Consider the following 22,742-nt stretch of genomic DNA (forward strand, 5'->3'; position numbering starts at 1 on the left):
TTAGGCTTTGTTTTGGTGCTCAGGTTTTGGGGTGTTTTGGTTTGTTTTTTGAGGGGGACAGTGCGCAGGTAAGAAAATCTTGTAGGTTTTTAGCTTTTAAGGTCTACTCCTGTATGCAATCCTACATCATACAGAGCATATTCCACAGGAGACAGCTGTTCCAGCAAAGATTGAGAAGCTCTTATTTCATGTTATCCTTAACAGAAGGTTGTGTGCCCCAACACTTGGTATAATTTCTTTAACTCTGAGTTATAATTTTTTCCCTGAGTGGCTAGTCCAAGCATGTCTCAATAATAAAAAGACTATAACAATATTAAGAAAATTACTTGCATGGGCATGTATCTCTGTAAAAGCCACAATTGTGACAGACTTCATCAAATAGACTGAGGAGGTCAAAAAACAGATAATCAGATTCAGACAAGAAGAGGACAGCACAACATCTGTCTTTTCTATTTTCTGCTTGCCTACACGATTAAGCAGGGTTTCCTGCCCTTCCAGGGGCCCTGAAGCATTCATGGCAATTAGTGGAATCCCAGTATGTCCAAACCTCCAGTTTAGATGACAATTTCAAAACAAACCCTCAACCCATTTGCAGCCTCTGAGGAGTGCCTCAGCAGCTGATGTGATCCTAGGATTTTCATGAGGAAATCTTTGTTGTTCTGTGTTCCTCAGGCTGTTGCAGTAACGGAGTACTATTGATCTGTATGGCACAGAAATGTTTTGCATAGCACAGAGTCAGCATTATCAGCCTCTGTCACGTGCATCTGGAACAGACTGCTGAGAGCAGAGGGTTCAGTGCTACACAGATTCACAAACATATAAACACAAATGTGCAATCTACGACAGTTAAACATTAATAACTGGTGGATGTTATCATTCTTTCTGGACTAACCGACATCTAGGACGTATTTAAAAAAAATCACAAAGAAGAATGCAGCACATGCTATAATATCCTTTTCTTTAAACTGCAAATATTGATGGGGAAATTTTCATTTCCATCCAGAATTTTTCAGAGAATTTTTCAATTTAAAAAAATTTTAATTAAAACTCAGGAAGTGCTTTAAAGAATGAAACATTTTCATGCATCCTTTTTTTTTTCCATTGGAAAAACCCTCACAATTTTCAACAAACTCTTAAAAAATAAAAATCAGAAACTCTTTCTTTCCTTATTTTACTAATTCTTTCTTTCTTTACCACTCAGCAACTCGGACAAAAGAAAAATAGATTAGAACCCTCAAGACACTTCAGCAGGTTTTTAATAAAATCTTAACTGAACAGCAATCTAAGCAGAGAAACTAATTTCCCTTATAAAAGAGCTTATAAAATATTTTCACAAAAATTGTACTAATCTTTCAGAGCACAGGAGGCTAAAAGTTTCTTGTGACCCTTGAAATCCATATTGTCTGTCTTCATTTTTCTGTCCTCCATTTATTAAGTTATCTCTTATTTCTCTGCATGTTTTATTTCTACTACCACAAAAACATTTTTGCTATATGTTTCAAAACTACCAAGTAAAAATTCGATTTACAGCAAATTAAGAGCTTCCTATTTTACTGATCTTGAACATTATAATCAAATATTGGTAGGAAGGATGTAAAAAAAATCAGTGCTGTCTCAATATAAACACAATGTTTTTATGGGAAGGAATAAAGGGCTAAATTGATGGATTTTGATCAGGTCATAGAGAACAGAGAGAGGAGACACAAAACCAGCAGATTAGTCAGAGCTTCACCAACCAAGGTTTTTGGGGTGCTATGTGGAAGGTCACAGCCAGGATCAAAAATCAGAATGCAGTTTTATTCCTAGAGGTAATTAGCTTGACAAATAATAAGGAGATCACAGCTGCACAGGATAATGTAGTTAATGGCTTATAGGTAATCTGGGAAATATTGAGAAGGAACAGGGAGGCTGTATTGCCTCTGTGGCTGCTACTAAATCACTGCATCCAGTTCTGCTGCCAGCATTTCAAAGACATTCACAAATGGGTTCAAGAGAGACCATAAGCATGACCACAGGATTGAAAAACATCACTACTAATAAAAGATTTATAGAGGTCAATCTATTTAGTTTGTCAAATAGAAGATTGAAATGTCACTGGATGACAATCTATAGCCCACTACATGGGGGGAAGGAATTTATTGTTAGAGTTCCTCTCAATGGTACAGCAAAATCTTAGGGGAGAAAAAGGGAGATAAATACATGCAGGTTAGAAAGAAAGCACAGATTTATAATGGTGAAGATAATTAATACTGATAAAATAGACTGAGGCTTACAATGGGTATTTGTGTAGAGGTATGAGAAGACATTTTCAGATCCAGACCAGAATTTTCAAGGTCTGGGGGTTTTTTAATATATTCCAAAGCTCAGTCATCACTGCTGATTTGGAAGAAGAAATTCATTCTAGGCAGCCTAATGACCCATTCCATGGCAAGAGTTCAGGTTAGACTGTAATGCAGCCTCTCCCTTTCCACAACTGAAACCAACCAACCCAGAAAAAAACCAAAGCAACATAGAAAAAGAGTGATAAAATAAAAGGAATACTTTTTTTTTTCTTAATTGTACCTCTGGTGCAACCCAATTATCTTTCCACTTAAGGTTTTCCAATTTTATCCTCATCTGTCACTAGGCATTTATTAAGTCTGATCTTTTGTCTGGAACAATGTTAAATGTTCTTCAAGTGTAGAGAAAGATAGATTCTGAAAAAATTATATTTGTTTTTCTTACTGACACATATGTTTAAAACCTAACTTTCCATGGAAGAGCAGGAGCACATCACAAAGTAATTCTTTTTATCTCATTACTACACAAATTTCTCTGTGCCTCACTCAGAGATCTTTTCATAAGAAAGTCAGAAAAGAAAAATAGAGAATTATTGCTCATGGCAAAAAAAATACCAAAAATGTCTTGAGCACTTGACAAATACATTAGGAATCACAGACATGGCTTAAAAGAGCCTGAGATGGAATAATCACTTTTGAAGTTCCTGCAAAATCTAAGACATGTTGACTGAAATTAAACTGAAAATAAAAACAGGCAGTTGCTCAAAAGTAGTTTCTTGACAGAACAAATCAGTGACAAAAAAATACCCCACAACAACAACAAAAAACCTCTTTTCTCTAACATCCAGCTGGTTATCCTTTGACTCTCTTCCATGAGAGAAACACATGATATTGCCTATCCTCATACGAAGTCCTGCACAGATTAATTGCGAGATATGCTTAGTTCTTCCTACCTTGGGAATACCAATGAATCAACATTCAGCTTCACTGACCAAAACCACACTGTACTCAAAAGTAACATTTATTTGTCATAGAAGAAACTCTCTACTTCTAACACTGCTAATAATTTCAGCTGAAATCACAGCACCCTGATTTGCTTTTGCCTGTGCACAAAGCATGATCTAATATGAGGACAGCAATGCCCTAAGGCACCTGGCACAGAAGGAAATATCTGAGTAGTTCTAGAATATTCTCATCATTGAAAAGCTGCATGTTTTCCATCAGTCATTAGTTTCCCAAACATATTAAAGACAGAAAATGACTGCTAATATGTATTGATTTTTATACATACACAGATTATAAAACCAGAACAGAATACTGGAGTCATATAACATAAAAAGGACCAAAGGAATTTTTCAGCTTAGCTCCTGTTTGAAATAAACCATACAACATAGCGAATCATCCAGCTCCAATGCAAAAGCTTCCAGTGCTGTAAACCGACCAGAAATCCAAAAAAATCATACAAGAATTAATTTTCCTTCATTATTAAGAATGTGAAAATTATTTCTCCTTTAAATATGTCTAAACTCAAGTCTTAGTCAAGAGCCTTTGTCAAACTTTTTCCTACTACACAGAAGAGCTCTCTATAAATGCAAAATTTGCTAGTGCACAAATACACTGTTTTTACAACACTTTAGTCACCTAACTTCAGTTTTCTCAGGTTTCTAAAAGATTTTTAATAAGCTTGACTAAGTTTAAAGAAAAACTGGCCTAACTGAAGAATGGACAAATATTTTATAGTGAGATGTGCAGAAATGCTTGTATTTCAGTAAATAGTAAATTAAGAGAAGGGCTGAAAGCTTGCTTGAGGCCAGTGGTACTTCCCCTAGTTCCCAGAGCAGTCCTTGTTTATACAACCTAGACATCAACACGATGATTAATCATGTTGGACACAGTAGCAAACATGGTGCGCTTCAACAGGATATTGGACAAAAAGTACAAAAATCTTTGGCCACAATTAACAGTTACACGTCCATAAATTAGCAAACATGCCAGCTGGCAAACAACCATCCTTCCCTCCTAACATCAAACACTGCTGCTCTCTTTGAGCATTACTCTACTTGCACTTCCCAAAATCTGGGACAGGGCACATACATTTTGGTGGCTTATAGAAAGCACCAAGGTTAGTAATGCCCAGCTGAAAACCCTGTTTCACCTGTCTAAAAAGAACTTGCCTTTTAACACTTCAGTAAGTGACTGATGAGCATTACTGCATGACCTGCTGGATTAACGTCACTTGCAAGACATGAAGTTAGTTTTCCTCTACTAGACACAAAACAAACCATAATATGTACAACAGCAGCCAAGAATAAGACTGAGACACTCAGATGGAGCTACACAGTCTGAAATAGGGTGTATAAAGCTCAGTCAACCAATTGAGAACAGGCTAATTATACACAGTCTAGAGAAGAGGACTATTCTGTGCTAATGATCAACATTCAGACCTGCCAGCCTCAATGGGTGCCTGTGAAATATCTGGGGCTTAAGAACTTTCCATCTTCCAAGTGCCATATAAATAACCTGTGATAACCAGCACAAAAGATTTGTAGGGATAACAGAGCAACAGAAACACAAATCCAGAACATGCCACTATATATTATTAACAACTTAACTTTTTACTAAAAATTCTTTTTCCCCCCCCGTTCTTATCTTGCATCACCCCAGATTCTCACAATTGCTCTGTGTTCTGCAAGCCCATTCCCACCAAAGATAAATCTCTCTGCCCCCACTCCAGTATTTTACATTCTTCCTCTCCCTCACCCTGCCACAATGAAGCACAGACTACCTCCCTACCGACCCAGTTATTCCTTTATATCTCATGACCGTGTCAGGCCCCCTTTTCCTCTTTCTTTGTTCATGTCCTCTCATAAATTGCACACAATCATGATCCTTTGAATTTATCTTTCCATTTCTAACCCAAGCTCTATAGATGCCCCACTTTTCAATGTCACAGAGCACTGCCTAGAAGTTCAGCTAACAGCAAAAAATTATTTAGAAAAAATTTTAAACATATTCTGCATTTGCAAAAACCTGCTCTTCATGGGAGAGGCCATGACTGCAGATTCTAATCATAAGGAAAAAAATGAATAAACAAAGGGAATTCAAAATTAGGATTTAAAGACTAAATGGCTGTACCCTGTCACTTTGCAGTATCTCGTCTTTCTCTCTCAGGGCTGAGATATGAGGAAGTTTTTCTTCAGCTTCATCTAAACAAAAAAGGAATGGTAAAACAGCAAGCAAAAGACGTCTTATTTTAACACAACTAAACCTGTGGTACACTATCACATTATCACAAAATATCTGTAATTTTCTTTGCAAAATAGTTTGTATTAAGAGGCTTAAAGTTGTGCCAGCAACATCAGCACTCACTCTGGGTCAGCTGTACTACACAAAAGCATTTTAAGGAGTATAATTTTAGCATGGAGTCAGTGGAGTCAGGCCAGCTACAGAAGATACAGAGTTTGCAGGTCGCAATGAATTCTCTCAAAGTCCTCATAAATGCTCCAATATAACAGTGCCATTCAAGCCCTAAATGACAAGTGCCTGCCAATTCTTTCCAACACTTTGACACTGTGCTTTATCAGAATATTTACTAGGAACTAATACATTTTCTTTTGTGTCCAAATGCAAAATTGCCAAACTGATGTCAAGAGAGAATTCCAAAATGCCTAATTTCACTACGACTTTAAAGACACTCAGAATAATTCTTCAGTTTCACTAGTAAAAAACAAATTCAGTTTTTGACAAATCACGTTCCAGGTTTGCATCTAATTCACTAATATTGTCAGCCAATAACTATTGCCTAATGTTATCAATATACCTGGTTGTTGATATCAAAATTTTGCGTACATTCTTAATTTAAAACACCACTCACACACAATATCTTATATTCAGCTCCAAATTTTTGAAACTTTCATTTAGCAGTTCATTAGCCCAATACAAGAACTCTTCAAATTGTGCCATATTTACCAGGTACTTACATATTTTTCATTCTACCTACGCTACATTGGTATGAATGAAATAGTTTTTTAAAGCCCTTGGATTATATAAGGTGAATTAAAGTCTTTTAAAAAATGTTACCACACATAAAATAATTAATTGTTCTTCTATCTGTGAATGTCAGGATTTAATATTTTACATTTATAGAAGTAAATATCATTGGAGACATGGCTTTTGGAGAGCTTCTCAGAGTATCAGTGAGGTAGACTGAATGCAAAACCTGCAGCAAGCTCTCACACATGCCACAGAACTTGGAGGGTGAAAAACTCAAGTTTATTTTTAGGTGAGAGAGAAAGCAAATGACTAGTACCGGGGAAAATTAAAAATAATTGCTTCCTTCTTTTCCTGAGCAAGCACAAGGGCCCAGAGTTGGTCAGCTGCTAACCAAGTCTGAGCAGCCAAAAGCGAGGCTCAGTGGCGAGAGCAACACTCAGCGCTTTGCTGGCTGATGTGCATTAACGTCACAGCAAACGCCGCAGCTGAAAGGAACAGCCAGGAGGCAAATCCAGCACTGGCCAAAGGCAGTGACTCAGCTGCACTCAGGGCACAGCAAGGGAGGGATGCACAACCTAGCAGTGAACAGAATTGCTGCTCTAGTGCAGAAAACTGATGATGTTAACCAGGAGAGCTGAGAGGGCTCACCTGCAGGCCTGACCATCTCCACACTGGTCAGAGGGACAGGGAGAATCACAAGTACCAGTGAATAGCAACCTTGCTTAATTCATACAGGAAATGTAAGGTTTCTGTCTCTAATACATTCAGATAAAAGTAAGGTCTATCAGGGATTAATTTAGATTTAAGGTCTGTCTGAATTAAAAATAATCAAACACCTCAGGTCATCTAAAATAACATCTTGTCCTCTGATGCTTGTGAACAGCAATGACATAACAGAAAGTCTTGACTGTTCCACTGTTCTGTGCTTCCTGTTTTAGAAGGCAGCTGATGTTCATATGAATGGGGAGGTCTAAAAATTCACAAAATAAGTCCATGAGCTCCATGGGATTTTTACTGACTCAGAAAATGTAATCTTTAGAGCAGTTGAGCTAACATGACATTGACCAAGAGAAACTAAACTACAATGCAGGTGACCTAAATCTGTTGCCTTTCCAGCTCATGGAAAGATGAACTGTGCAGGAACAAATTTAGGGAAGGGAATTTAAAAAAAAAAAATTAAAAAATCTGAAACTGTTTTTGCCTTCTGGTACTGCAATTATTCAGAGTATGCTTTTTTTGGACTGTTGCAATGAAAGCACTATCATCTCTTAATCAACAAAATGGTAATAGCAGTGGATAGTTAATTATAATTATATATTATAATTTATAGAAATTGTGACTGTTGGAACATGGATTATGGCTAATTTTTCATAACGCAATTTTTATATACACACTTCTTACAGAAAAGAAAAAAAGCAGAAAAGCATTAAAATACTTCATAACTCTTGGAATGTTTCTCTAAAGCCAAATGTTGAAATTAAATGTTGTTTATTTACTTGTCTTCAGTTGCTTGTCTTCTCCTCTGTATGGTAACTATCCAGAAGACCACATAAGAAAATGAGCATTTCAGTGAAAGTGGTTTCTTCAAACAAGCACACTGCCCTGAACACAGGGGACTCCCCTCTCCTCATGTTCTGGATGACGCCACTGGTCCCAGATATGGCAGAAACGTTGGGATTGTTTCACCTCTGTGTGTAAATTCCCAGATATTCTTCTGCTATATATAGCCCATAAAACAACTTTCTATCAATCTGTTAATTACGGTATCATTTTATCACACCTGAAATAGAAATCAGAATAGCAAAATTACTCCTATGTACTTTTAACTCAAATTTAAGCAAAGCACAATTGTTTTCCACCTAGGAAAGCAGAGATTCAGAGCTGGCTGCACTCAAAGAGTCTGGAAACCCCAGAGGGACTGGAGAATTAAGTACCAGCATCAGATGTCAGCAGGGACTGTCACATCGTGACTTCCTCATGGTATCCCTGCATCAGATGGCCATGCTGCACCTCTGTTTTCTGCATAGTATCATGTAAGCCATAATGAGGGTATGAAACATTCATCTCCTGAACAGACCAGTAACACTAAATTCTAATTTTGTCCAATCTATGTTTAGTAAGCAAATAATTACAAATTGGACCTCTGCACTTAGAACAGTGAGCAACTGCAAACAAACTGGAACTGCAGATGCAATGAAGTCAGTATGACTCTGCAGTATTTCAATCTTCCTTAGTAATTCCTCACATTTGGGGCAGCCTGCTCAAGAGGAGGATGGTTGCTTCTTTTGTGATGGGTTTGTAAAGAAAAGATATACCTCTGAAATACTTTCCAGTGTAAGATTTTTAAGTAGTGGATAAAGCACCAAAGAAAATCACTGAATTAGCATGCACCAACTACCCCGAACCATCGAGATGATATGTTTGCTGTGCTGTACACACAGGATGGTTTGTACAACATCCAGACATGGCTGTGTAAGTGCCAAGCACTCCCAGCACAGAGCCAAGCAGGTTGCAGCATTCTGTCGCAAAAAAAAATTAAATAGAATATGATTGTAACAGTTCTCAAGTTTGCCATCAGAAGCTTTTACAATCTGAAAGTATTAATGGGACCATGTAAGGCAGTGGCTTCCTAGAAACAATGTGAAGCATTTTCAGTTTGTTAATGGAGAAATGGAAAAAAAGACCAAAACAAGCAAACCAGACAGAAACACATAATTTTCTATTATTGTATAGCAATTGCTGAAAATATGTCATTCATTAAAATAATGTCCTTCTGTTTATCCCATACTCACACAAACCTGGTTTCAAAATGACAAAAGTCACTTGTATTTGTGCTTCCACTGCTGCAATAAAATCCCACTAGCAAGTTCACAGAGGCTCTGCATTGCACATATCTCGCTTCTCCTCTGGTACCTCTGCCTCAGTCTTCCCCTGAAGTTTCACAGCTGATAATGCAGGAGCATTGTACCCCACATTCATCCTTTGCATTCTGGAATACTGTCTGGTATAGTTGTTCCATTTGCTCTCCACTACCTATCTAGTTTGCACTGAAAAGCTACACACACAACAACTAAAACAACACAGACATATGTGTTGTGCTACAGCAGCTATTACTAATAATTCAACACTTACATTAATATATATCACAGGCTTCAATGGAAAAAAATATCTTAAGTACGACCAATTAAAGATTAAAAATCTGTGCAGCTAGTACATTCCAAAAATAAAACTGATCAATAACTCCAAACATCTGAGATTATTCATCCTTGACTGGAAAGGCCTTTGTAGGAACCTTCTACATCAAAACTGGCATCTACAAATTTCCACTTTGAAGAAGCAGGGAGAAGACTTGTGGAATATTAACTGTACATAGATCACTCACATCTGCATGTTTTCTAACATAACAGTATCAAATTTCAGATGGGTATTTCCCTGACATAATATATTCCATAAATTAGAGATGATAGAGCTAATTGACTGTTTATGAATAAAGTCTGCCTGCTGCAGCACAGAGATGTAAAAACAGAATGTACAACAGAGTTCTCCACATGGCAATGATGAACCAAAAAAGATTTTGTCAATGTTTGGCAAATTATAGCTGGATATGACTCTGCTGTGGCCTATTTAGGTCTTTTTAGAACTATTTTTGCCTGCTTTCTAAGTGTTGTTCTTTACACAAGCAAACCACTAACAGATTGTGTTTGTCAATGTGATCTGGAAAGAACTTGTTTCTTCTCACACTCCACAATAAACTGCTGCCCCGTTTAAAATGCTGTTTGTGGCACAAGGTGTTAAGTCAAGTTCTGCCTCCAGAGAACAGCACAGCAGGAGCTAACTCTCAAGTCCATATTTATAAAGAAGATCACCCTGCTTTTTCAGACCATATTTTCATGCAGAGGTTTAAATAAAAATCTTGTTTCATTATTTATAACAATGACTCTAACTTGTCATAATGAATCCAAAACGTAATTCATGTAAAACTAAAGAGCTTTTATATTAATTAACAAAGTTAATGTTGTTGTTTTTTTGCTTAAACAAGCTATTTCAGTCTGCAGGGTTACCCATAGGAACCCACGATAGCCAAGTGCCAGTATCTGCCATACACTGTATTAATTCATAGGCCAAAAAAACATAGGCTAAGGATGTCACAGAGATCACAGCAATATTCATTTTACCTGCTAATGGTATCAGCTTCTTTAATCACATCCATTAGACAAAGAGAAAAGTACAAAGAAGTGGCACAGCAAGAAGGTAGAGAGCTACAGCAACTATGCAAGGCCATCTGCATGGTAATGAACTGCTGCAGGAAAAGGAATCTGAGGTAAGTTTTCAGTCATCATAAACATTTTGGGAGAGATGTACAGAAATCTGAATCCAGCACTACCAAGGATGGTAAACACTTGAGGAAAGGCAGTTTATGATCAAAGCCATAAATCCCCATAGGATCAACATTGTGTTGAGGCCTCCTTTAGTTTTAGCATAGCAAAACTGAATGCTGAAGGGCTGGCAGGATAGACCATGTTCCTGAGATGCTACTTCTAACCCAGTCATCTCCTTCCTCCATTGAGGAGGAAGCAGCAAAAACATAAAGCAGGAGCAAATAGAAATAAAAACTCCTAGATGGAATGCGTGATGGTTCTTTTTTTCTGGTCCTTCTAAGATGAGGTAATGATGTCTTCAGCTGGAAAGGAGACAAAAATCCAATAAAAGGATTATCCAGCAACTTTAGTGTAAGATTATGACTGCAATATTCACAATTGCAGCACTATATAGCACAGAAGATATTAAGAGAAGGATGTGTTATAAACTATTTACACATTTTCTTTGAAATTTGATTCAGAAAAATAAAATTAGTAACCCAGCCTGTCCTCTAAATGGGGAAGATGCATAAGAAAGTACAAGTGAAAGAAACATCAAGTAAAATACTCCCAGTTTTCATTTTTCTGTGTGTACACAGCAAATATTCAGCTACCTCCCTTGACTTTAAAAAATTAAGCAAAAGCAAGCATCCAGTATATATGTATAAGTCTAATATTGTTTCATTTTATTAGAATATTTGCATGTTTTCTCAAGTCCTTTAGGAAACTACATACAACAAATGTTCATCACAAATATCTAACTTTCTCCTCTTCCATCTCCTGCTGCTCTGAGGGCTTCACCAAACTGGAGCTGGTACTTCAGTAAGTTGCTTTTCAAAGAAAAAAATCACTGATTTTTGAATGGCTTGTGACTGCTGGCAAGGCCAATAACAGGGAATGTAGATTGTAACTCTACCTTGCACAGAAAGGACAATGGCACTGATGTTGATGAGCTGCTCTGTAAATCTTCACAACAGGATAAAGGACAAGTAATAAAGCCTTTTCCTGTGACTTTTACATCAAAGAAACCATAAGGGCTTCACATTTGTATGGTCTGTGCATCAGAGCAAAAGGGCTGTCACTCCATTTCTGCTGCCTTCTTCTTCTTCTGCTACCACCTCTATATATTTGTGTGGCAACCATCACCTCACCATCCCAAGGGAAGTAAACTGAAAGTTAACAGTTCACAGAATCTAGCAGAAAAAAGCCTATCATATTTGTACTGCATTAAGTGAGCTAATGTTGGTTATACAAGGAGAACTAAAGAATAGCTCATTAAAGCATTCATTCTATTACCATACTGACAGTAGCTTTCATTAATCATTAATTAATGATTTTCAAGGGTTTTCTTTATAATTTCATTCAGTAGACAAATAAAAGCATACTAAATGGAGATGCTACAGAATTACATACGCAGGTTTACATTTCCTTATTTTAGTCTGTTGTGACTGTCATTTCAAATCTTGGGTTTCTTTATATATTGATTCTTTGCTCTTTGTCTAATCAGAAATGACTCATTACCTAAGTTATGATGAAAAATTCCAATAATGGTACATTCTTTCAATCAAATGGAATAGAGCCAAAGACTTGAGGTACCACTTTCTTGAAGAACATTCCAAATATAAAAATATTGTCTGTTCCAGAGTGGCATAAGTTACTACTGTTGCCTTTAAAAGCTCTAATAATGATTTTACTGCATTAAAAAAAGGGGCAAAAACCAACATCCTGGCACTGAATGTTCTAGGTTCACATCATCAGCTAAAATACTCCTACTTTTTGTTACACAACATTGGGATAAGATTTTTATTTACAAATCAAGAGGAAAATGTCACCTCAACTAATGTCATGTGAAAGTCTGCCACAAAAAGAAGTTCCAGTATAGAATCAGTTACCTGGATGTCTCTCTCTACAATTTTGAAGCTGAAAATAATGCAAGACAAAAACAACTGTAGAAAAAGCTCTGATTCCTTATGCTGTCCTGAATGCAATACACAATGATAAACAATAATCACAATTTGAAAAAAAATCCATTATTCTTTACCATGAAGAAGCTATAAATAGAATTTCTACGTAGTCCATAACTGTCAGTTCAATTCTTCTTGATCTAACTGCTACGTACACTGCACAGCACCATCTCTATTGAGCCATCATATGGACCTGCTGGAACATCCTGACACGAGCAGGGGTAAGCGAAGTGCCTGTCACTGACCATCAGGGAAACTACTCTCCTTTTGTTTCCTTGGAAATGATAAAGTGCCATGGCCACTTCCAGTAGAATAGATTTAGTGAAATTGGGGAGCTCAAAGCATCACATTACAAAGTGAAGAACAGAGGAATTTGTCATCAGGTCCATACTTGACCTCTTCTTTCAGTTCACTGCAATTGAGTAATTAACTCACAGTTCCCCTAAAAGAAAAAGTCACCACCAAACCCACACCCCAAAGTATGAACTACTACTCCAAGAGAAACAAATATTGCATGCAATTACATTTCGCTCTGTGGATTACTAAGCATGGGAACACATTAAGATGTAAAACCAAAGTGACATTCTACAACTAAAAACCAGAACAGAAATAACACCTACATTTTGCAGTATTGTCCCTACAGGCCTGTATCTATTTAATGGTATTTTAATAGTGTAGGAAGCTTGAAGTAGCTCTCTTTGAGCTGTTTTTTCAATATAATAAGGGTAGTGGCTTATGGATCTGCAAATAAACAAACAGCCCTTATCTAGCATTTGGAAAAAATTATACAATATCATGGCAGGAAAATTAAAAAAAAAAAACAAAAAAACTTTACAGTAATTTTTTATTATGCTTGGAAATAAAAGAGAAATAAGAGGCAGAAATTAGAGGAATGTGGGATGTTTTTTAAAAGTTCCTATCTTTGTTTGGTTTAGCACATTTCTATATCAGCATAAACCCAGGATTCATCATTTCATTCCTAAAAGGAATCTTAGTAATTTCCTACCTGGCAAAGCTGGCACACCCATGTCAAATACAAGAGCAGTAATTCAAAACTTGGGAATGGTCAGAGCCCACTGAGTCACATATTAAAAGCAAAATGACAGCAACCAAATCTCACTCTTCGCTAACACCAGTCAGTGGTCTGCCATCCCAGAAAAGGTGCTGGTGTGACCCATGCAATCAGTAAAAGCTTTGCCAACACAAAGCCACTGTGACTGCTGCCCCTCTGCTTCGCCTGAAAGCCCGGGGAAAGAAGCCAGGATTCAGGAACACCACACTTCCATTATCCCCCCTCCTGAAGACTGTTAAGGTAGGAGAGCATTTATGACTCACTGCCTATGCTCCACTCTGCAGATACCAGGGATATTCTGCAGTGTCCTAAACTCTACAGGCACACAGAAAAATTAAGAGTTTTAGTCACAGTGACACTAACTATTCTAATTTGAAATATTTATCCTGGAATGCTGTAGACTTTCACTGTTTGCACATCTGGTGGGCTGAAAGGTCACAAAAGCCAGTTATTACTGGCTTCCCAGAAATACTTTTGCTCTAATACACAGATTTTGTCCTGTAATATGAAAAAATGCATCCTAATAGAGATGATTTAATAAATGCTTTCAAACTGAAGTGTTGACAAAACTTCAGAGAAAGGGAAAACCACCACACCCATATTGGGTCACTCTGTGCTTCTGAACTACAAATGAAGGTTGAAATATGCAGGGAGCTACAGGAGCAAGATTTCTTTCCAGGAATTAACTAGCACCACCAGAAATGCCAGCACTTACTGACCACCTACAAGCATCCCCAGACAATTACTATATAAATACTATTTCTACACATGACAACTGTCATCACAGAAGTCCAGATTAAATATCTAAGTAGCATATTCACACATCAGACAAAGAAGCAGAGGTGAATCCTAGATCCCTTCTTCAGAGAAAGACAACTCCAGTATATGTAGATGTATAAGCTCACCTTGGAAAACTGCAACTAAAAAAAAGGCCTATGTATTAGTACAGCCAGCTCAAGGATATTACACATGTATGTATTTGTTACCCGTGAGACTCATTGAAATCAACACTGACATTTAATGGGTCTCATTTCTTACTCCGAAAGATACATGGAAAAGACACAGATCCTCACCGTGATGCATCACACAAAAGCAACAGACTTGTTCCTAAGGAACATATCACATATAAAGCAAACCCACCAAGGAGAAATCAGTGCTGTGAAGTATTTATTCATTGGAAGAATCTGACACACTTATGAAGATTGAAGCTGCTGCAAAACTGCTTCAAAGCTGCAGATGCTGCTTGCACTGCTTTTCTTGAACCAGAAAAGCCACTATTAGAGCCAGGACAAATAGAGCACATAATGACCAAATACATCATCTTTACATCTGCAATGCTACAAACCAAGTCTTTAAAGCCACATGGGAGATAAGGGTGCAGCAGCTCCAGGCTAAGGCAAAATACAAATCACTTAAGGAGTACCTTCACACTTGCCACAAAAAATCATCAAAGAAAAAGCCCCTCAGAATTATGAGTCAATTGCTGTATTGTTACTTCTTTGGGAAAGCATTTTTGTCATAATTATTCAAGTACCAAAATGGAAAACTGAGCATTCCAAATATCATAAAAAATTGTTTTCTCTTAGTACAGATAATCAAATTACTATTTCTTAAAGGCTCTTCACATGCTCATATTCACTGATCAACTGAATAGCATTTTTCAGTCATTGTTGTTCAGAATTCAGAAAGAAAGAAAGAAGAAAGGCATGTGATATGTGAGTATGAGCTCCTGGCTGGAGCATATGCCTCCAAGGCACTGGGGTGCCTCAAGACAATGGTGATAGGCTTGCTTTCTTGGTAGCATAATTCATGCTTTTATCTCTGGGATTTTTACACAATAGGATTTATGATTTTGGGTGTATTTCTGACTTCAGGCCACAGGAGGTATTTTTACAGATGTTCAGGAATTATTGCCCACTGCAGAATTGCATGTGATGCAATTCAGTAACACGGGTGGTTTTGTTGCCCACAAAATTCAGTCTCATTACCCAGTGTGCAACTAGCCAACAATGACACACTTGAGAGAGACCTGGGTGCTCAGTGCTATTCCCCAAATCAAGCACACCAACTAGCAAAACTTCTTGCAAGTTGTACATTTTAGCAAACAAAGGAATTTGTATGTATTGACTACAAGTTACATAGCTCTCTTAGTAATCAGCATTCCATCGGCTAATGATTCTCTCATTTCAAATGCTAAACAGTGCACGGGCTGTCTCTCACTTCTTTTGGGTCGGTGCTTTCCCGGGTAGGCGATCCTGAGTCTGTTCCTGACCTCCCCCTGCTGGAAACACCTCTTACACAGTTGCTGAGTTTGTTTTATTAGTTTCTTCCTTACCTTGAGAGTTCTGCCATTCTTTGTGTCCACTACCCTTCTTCCCAAGCTTTGGCAACCCACCGAGATCACTGATGTGTCAAGCCTTAAACCTCAACAAGGCAATTCTACCAACAAGTAATTTGTCTTTCTAACACCTAGGCATCACTTGGAGCTTGTTGGCTGCTCTCTGTTTCACACATCAAATCTCCCTTCTTGCTATTTAAGCCTGAAAATATAAAAAGATAAAACATCCAAGAACATACTTTCTTGAGAAAATCTTACATATTCCACATTTGCAACAGTTATTTCTGCTTCTGTCTCGTTGTATTTCTAAGTGGAATTGGTGTAAGCAGTGAGTAGAATTATTGCAGATGATACAGTGCAGATCAATTAGAAGGTTGCAGGAATTATAAGTGGAGGTTTTTCCGTTGTCTCATATAGCACACCAAGCAAGACATCCATCGTCTCTTCCTAGTCTTAAAAATTCCCTATAAAAATGCAGCTCTGTTCTGAGAGCTGCCTGAAAAAAAGTTACTTGCCTAATTTCAAAATATAAAACGTCATTATGTAGTCATTAAAAAGTTTTAAGCGTCAGTCCTAGAAAGATATTTTGAACTGCACTGCACACAAAAGTTCTGCAGCCAGTGCTGAGCTAGCAGCTCTCAGTTATGGCATACATCCTAGCAAATATTCCGTCCCAATTTGGCCTGTATCATCTGCCACAGTAACAAACTTTTCAGAAATACCAGGAATTTATCAGGGAAGTTGAGAGAGATGACTCATCAGCAATGACCATACACCACCAAAGAGCTGAGTAAGAAGGGAGAGGCTGACTGTAATCTGACTTGAACACCACAGTGACTCACCCAGCCACTTGACTTGCATATGACAAGGCACTCCAGCATAGGAACACACACAAATAAACAAATTTTAAAAGCCCATAGAATCCATTCCCAATCACATTAATAGCAGACATATAGAAAATGTACCCAGAATTCTATTTTAATCTAATAAAAATAACAATACATAGAGGTCTTCTGAGAAACAAGGGGCCAGAAGAATGGAAAATAAGATCACACACAGGCTGCATGTAGAGGAGAAATGCAAGAGGAAAAAATATTTGTACAATTACAGAATCATAATTTTATTTTTCAAAAGGAGACCATCATAAATGTATTGTTTAAACACCAGAAATTCTAGGTGTCGGACTTAGAAATTACTGAACAACTCATAAAATATACAGCTTTGCAAAGGATAAAGTAACCAATTTTTGCAGTAAAGACTAAATAAACCTTTTCCTTATTTTTATATATATTTATATTTTTAGTCAAGAGACAAAAATTATAAATCTTTATGTGCACATACCATAAAAGAGATTTTTATTCCAAGGTAGAGAGAGAGAAAATAAACCAAAACAGTTCAGTAAAATTTATTCTATTCCCTCAATGTTAAGGAAAATACCCTAGGTCTCTCTGCTTATTATTTATAACATTTATACATATCTTCATTTAAAGATATGAAGAATTTTATCTGCAACTACACTTCAAAAATGTACTGTTCTTCATTCAAATAAAGAAATAAATAAATATCTCTATTTATATAAAAAGAGATGCTTCATGCTGAGGACAGTGTAACCAAACATCATTTTCATTCTATTTATTTTTACCTAAGACATAAGAGTAATTTTTTTATTAGCTTGGTGCATCCTAAAATTAACCTCCTAAATCTGCATTTAGCCTTGATTTAGACTTGAAATTTAAATAAGCAACAATTCTCAATGGCAGACTCAAAGCTCTTACAAGAAACCTGCTCCCATTCCCACAGTGGGGTGGCTATTTCACGTGCCTAGTCACTGCAATTGCTTCCAGCTTTATAAACAAACTTCACAGGGCAAAAAAGGAACCCTAATCAAGTGCAGATCCTCTAATAGAAAAAGACAGGTCCTTTTCAGAGGGATGTTCTGAAAACTTAATTGAGACACAGGACAGGGAAACCTGTATAGGTACTTTTATGGAGTGGGTTTATAATTTTCTGTTACTTTGGTAGAAGCTGATATTTGTATAAGAAGTTGATGGAGCCATCAGAACTTTACCTTTCCTTCAGAAGATGTTGGTGAGATTACAATATAAAAAAGACAAGAACAGAAACTGGACACCATGAAAGAAGAAAATAAAGTCATGTCAACTATTAAGCTATTTAGGGAAGAGAGATGAGCTTTGCTGTGGCTGGCATTAGAGCTCTGTAACATATAAACCTCTGATTTCTAAACCCAATTGCACATGCACAAGTCCTTTGTCATCGTGACTGCTCACAGTAGCAGCTACATTAAAAGAATCTGATAGAGCAGAGTACTACAGCAACCAGCAAAAATGAGATTTTAATGTATTAGAATACACCTCAATCTAACAGATTTTGTTGGTGCCATCAAACCACGCTACTGGAAAGGAAAAAATAAAAGCTTTAAAGATTACATCATTCATAATGAAATTACATAGCAGAAAAGCTATTAAAGTAGAACACAAATGCTTCTGGACAAGGAATATCTTTCTGTAAAAACTGAACAAGCTAGCACCTAAGTGGCAGAAGAAACTGACTCTTAGGGAGACCTCAGGTAGTAAAAATTCAAAAACACACAGCCCTCTCAGGAAAAATATTTCATAGAATTATAGAATGGTTTGGGATGGAAGGCACCTTAAAAATCATCTAGTTTCAATATTCCTTATTTCCTATTTAGTCTATTGTGTTATTCTCTTCTCACAGCTTAGCTTTTATTTTGGAAGACTTCCACATAATTCTTTACTGGCTGAATAGTCAATTCTAAACCTATGAATTGCTCTGAATTTATTATAAAGCTCAAATGCTCTGAACAGATGGAACAAGTATTTCATACAGCACATGAGCTATCCAAAAATTCCCAGGCTATATATGTATAAAACAAGGAAAATTAGGTGGGTTAACAGCAGGAAAGTAGCTAGAGGATCTCTGTGTGATGTAGAGACGTGACTGTGAGCCCTTTGTCTGGACGGGTGCCAAGGCCTCCCCACAGTTATCCTAGCTGTAAATAGGTAGTTCTTCATTCAAGCTGAGAAGAAAAAAGGCAGACAGATGTGATACCAGCCATATTGCTCCCTTGTGAGCTGTTGGCTGCAAAATACAAGTGGGCCTTAACCACACAGGATCGATAAGCAACTGAATCCAGAAGAGATCTTTGGTAGGTTTTGTTTTAGGGAAACTTACCCAAGTATCAAAGCATCAATAAGCCTGTTAGTTTCTTTATAATTATCAAAAACTAAAACAAATAATAACATCAGAACCTGAAATACAGATTTTTCAGCAAAACAGATTTAACAAATCTCATTAGTTAATACAGCTTTAATGTAAGAGCAATTACATGCTTGAAAAAAAGATATTTCCCATTTTGATCCATTTACATTGCTCCTCCAGCACTGCCCATGTTTTCTTTCTCCCTCATTCCTTTTCTAAATGATTTTATTCTGTTTAAGTGCTTCTTCCACACTGACAATCTTTTCTGCCAGATTTTTTCCACTTCTTTGTTCCTATATCCAAAACGCAGAGCATCCCCACCTTCCTTTCCCACAGAATTCCTTTCTTTGTTCATGTTGCCCTTTTTTTTATCCTCTACTCCTCTGTTTACTCTATGCCTTTGCTTATTTTCTACCACTTCAGCAGAAGAGAGTCCAAGCAAAGATGAAAAACAAATGGGAAGCAAAAACATTCCTTTGCTAGTTCACGGTTTTGTGCATGGAAGCGTGCCATTTCTGGGAGAACAGTCCAACTGGCATCACAGCCTTCCCCGTGGCACTGGACAACGATGTTATGTTGCTCAGGCAACCATTCCTAATTGCTTTTGGGATGCTGAGAAATCAGGATGGGGTTTTTTTGCTGGTCTGTCTGAAGGTCACAGTAGTGCGGTGGCACTGCACACAGGTTGCTGCCACAGCAGGTGAGGCACTGAAAGAACCACACCAGGCAGCCCTGCGAGCACAAACTCGTCAGTCACACAGAAAACCCCATCCACTCTGCAGCCTCAGTGGTGTAAAACAATGTGTACAACAGTTGTCATGCAAGACTACAACAACTACTATGCCAGAGACAATGTTATTCTAGACTCATGCTGAAAGCAAATCTGAATGTTTCTCCTGGCTTGAAAAATCAGACATAAAAAAGGGGCTATTTATATGTAACAGTATCCTACAAGAAACAGATTGTCAACAACAGTTTGGCAGGGCACCATGAACATCTTTTAGAAATTGGGAAGAAAAATCTTCAGAATGTAAATGTCTGCTGAAACAAATGAAGACAGAAGCTTTAAGAGCAAGAGCTACTGCCTCAAAGTTCCTCCAGAGGGTTCATCTCAGTATATGTATATTTTGCATCTCAAAAGAAACACACCATATGCTAGGATGACTTTTCTTAACTAGAAAAGTCTGCCTTATATTTTTGGAACAAGCAAGTTTTTCCTTGGGCATGTTTATTGACATGTTTCATAAACCTCAAATTCTTAACTGAAAAAAAGAACCTATTTTGGCTGCATGAAAAGCAGATTCTTTTTTAGTTCAGAGACCAAGAGGAGGAAGAAAGGAGAAATTTCAAGTTAAAAAAAACTTTTAAACATCAAGACACACCAAAATGAACAGTTCATTGAAAATGTATTTGGATAAAATTTCAGTTTTTCAAAATTGTCTCCATTTTTCCTTTTATGAAAAATATTTGTTATACTTAATTCTAATTCAGTAACAAAGGCACAAAACGGAAGCATTTTTCAGAGTACAACAAACCAATAAACTGCACTTCCTAAACCAACAGAGTCACAAATCCTCTTCTGTGGATCCCTGTACAGTCTCTCTATTTTCTGCAGGGCCCATGGGAGGCAGAGATCCACCTGAACCTCCCTGGTTTCCCTTGGCCCCAGAGCCATGCAGAAACTTACAGCCTATCCTCTAAGGCTAGCAGAAGGATGGAAAATCACCCAAATTTTTCTTTTAATTGTCTTTACTCTGTTTTCACTTTGGTGTCTGCCCTGTACCACGAGGTTTCCCCAGTCCCCATTACTGGATGGGATGTCTCTGGGTTTCTTCAAGCCTACACACACTGCATAAGTCTATAATAAGCAGCACATACATGTGCCAAATTTAAGGTCTAGGAAGAGACTGGACCAGCTGGGTGGGGGAAATAGGTATTTTGAGCTCCCTGTGACACTTCCCAGTCCAACAGCAGAGGGAAAGGCTCAGTAAGGGCAGGATGTTGTGCTCCCTGCTCTGAGTTACTGCCATGGGCAGGACACCAGGCTCAGCAGACCTAATGCACCACATCCAGCCTGTGCTCATCTTTCATGTCTAAGGGAGGCAAAAAATATTTTCAAACTCATTAGCTGTATTTTTCAAAGGATGCTGTCTCAACTATTTTTTCCCCACAGATAATCCCAGTTCCCAAGGCCTGGAAGTTGCTCCCACTTTACAGAATAAGAGATATAACTCTAGAAATCTTGTACTTGTTTATCCACAACTAGTCAGAAAGCTCTCACATACTGTTTGTTTAGCTAGATTTGCATGTACTTGCAACTATTTTTGTCAAAATAACTTTCTTAGCCTCCATTATTTCCACAGTGGGTGGCTCCTTCGATGTGTTTCACCTTTTCAGAAATATTGCCCTATCCAAGGAAAGCACTCCAGTTCTCTAACATAAGCAAGCAGATTTTACCACTGAGAACACTTGAACAAGACCATCTGAGAGGCCCACATCACAGATAACTGACTATCAAGATGTTCTGCATCCCAAAACACAGCCACTAGTACTTAACACACCAACAAGGTCAACAATGTCCTGCCATTATCATTCAGGGGCTTTCAACTTCCACAAAACATACTCAGAGGCATTTTCAGGTTCATAATGACACTTTAACATACAGAATATAAATAGATATGACAAAACATTGTTATTTAAGCCGGGAGGAAGAGACAAGGGCAGTCACATTTCTCTATTATAAATTATTATGCACTCTGAAACACTAATGAAACAAATGACATGGGTGGACTGTATTCAGAAGATAAATAACAGGAAAATTAAAGACTTGTCCTTACAACTACTTCTATTGGAAGTGTGTTAATTTTCTGAAGAGCTGTGTGAGGAAATGATGAGTTACAACTTTACTTGCACAAATTTGGTGTTACAAAGAAAAGGGGTAACTCTTGTGCGTTTTTTCTATTTGCATTCTGTTTCCAATTGTGAGCTAATTTTTGGAAGACACCCATTCTTGTACAGTATTTATGGGCAGACCTTGAAGTTTACTGCACACATAGCTCCTCATCTGTCTCAGGAGGTCTCAAGGAGAACACTGCTTGCACCCTTCAAGCTGCAGGACACAGATATTAGAGACTCACAGGCTCTTGCTGCGCTTGTGCATCCCTGATGACTGCCAATAAAACGAGCATTTTTAAGGACTGTGTACCATACATAAAAGCAAAAATACAGGAAGATACCCAAAATAAATAAATGCATACTGTAAGCTATCAAATTATTTTAAAACCCTTTCATTCTTACATCAAACAGACATTTCATAAAATATACTAGCACCAAAATGAACAGCATCCTCTAGACATTCTGTACAGACAGAGTCAAGAGAAAAAGCATTTGTGGTCTCTTTTACTTAGACTAAAGCATGACCTAAATTAACACTGAGTTAAAGATAACAAAAAGACCTCCAGCAGTAAGGAGCTGAACATAAATCTGATTGTTTCAATT

At 37.4% G+C, this 22,742-nt stretch overlaps 1 protein-coding gene across 7 annotated transcripts in view; it reads right to left on the reverse strand.

The window, feature by feature from the left end:
* OSBPL6 (oxysterol binding protein like 6) overlaps positions 1–22,742 on the reverse strand; it is a 98,068-nt gene that overhangs the window by 63,854 nt on the left and 11,472 nt on the right. The window contains exon 1 of one of the 7 annotated variants that reach the window (XM_030952000.1): positions 7,769–8,031. The exons of the other annotated variants lie outside the window; for them this stretch is intronic. The gene's annotated coding sequence lies outside the window, so the exon portion shown is untranslated. Of the gene's footprint in view, positions 1–7,768; positions 8,032–22,742 lie in introns of those variants that run through there. 7 annotated transcript variants of the gene reach the window in all.

This window comes from Camarhynchus parvulus, chromosome 7 (assembly GCF_901933205.1).
Source record: "Camarhynchus parvulus chromosome 7, STF_HiC, whole genome shotgun sequence".
In the NCBI taxonomy this organism is placed as follows: Eukaryota; Metazoa; Chordata; class Aves; order Passeriformes; family Thraupidae; genus Camarhynchus; species Camarhynchus parvulus.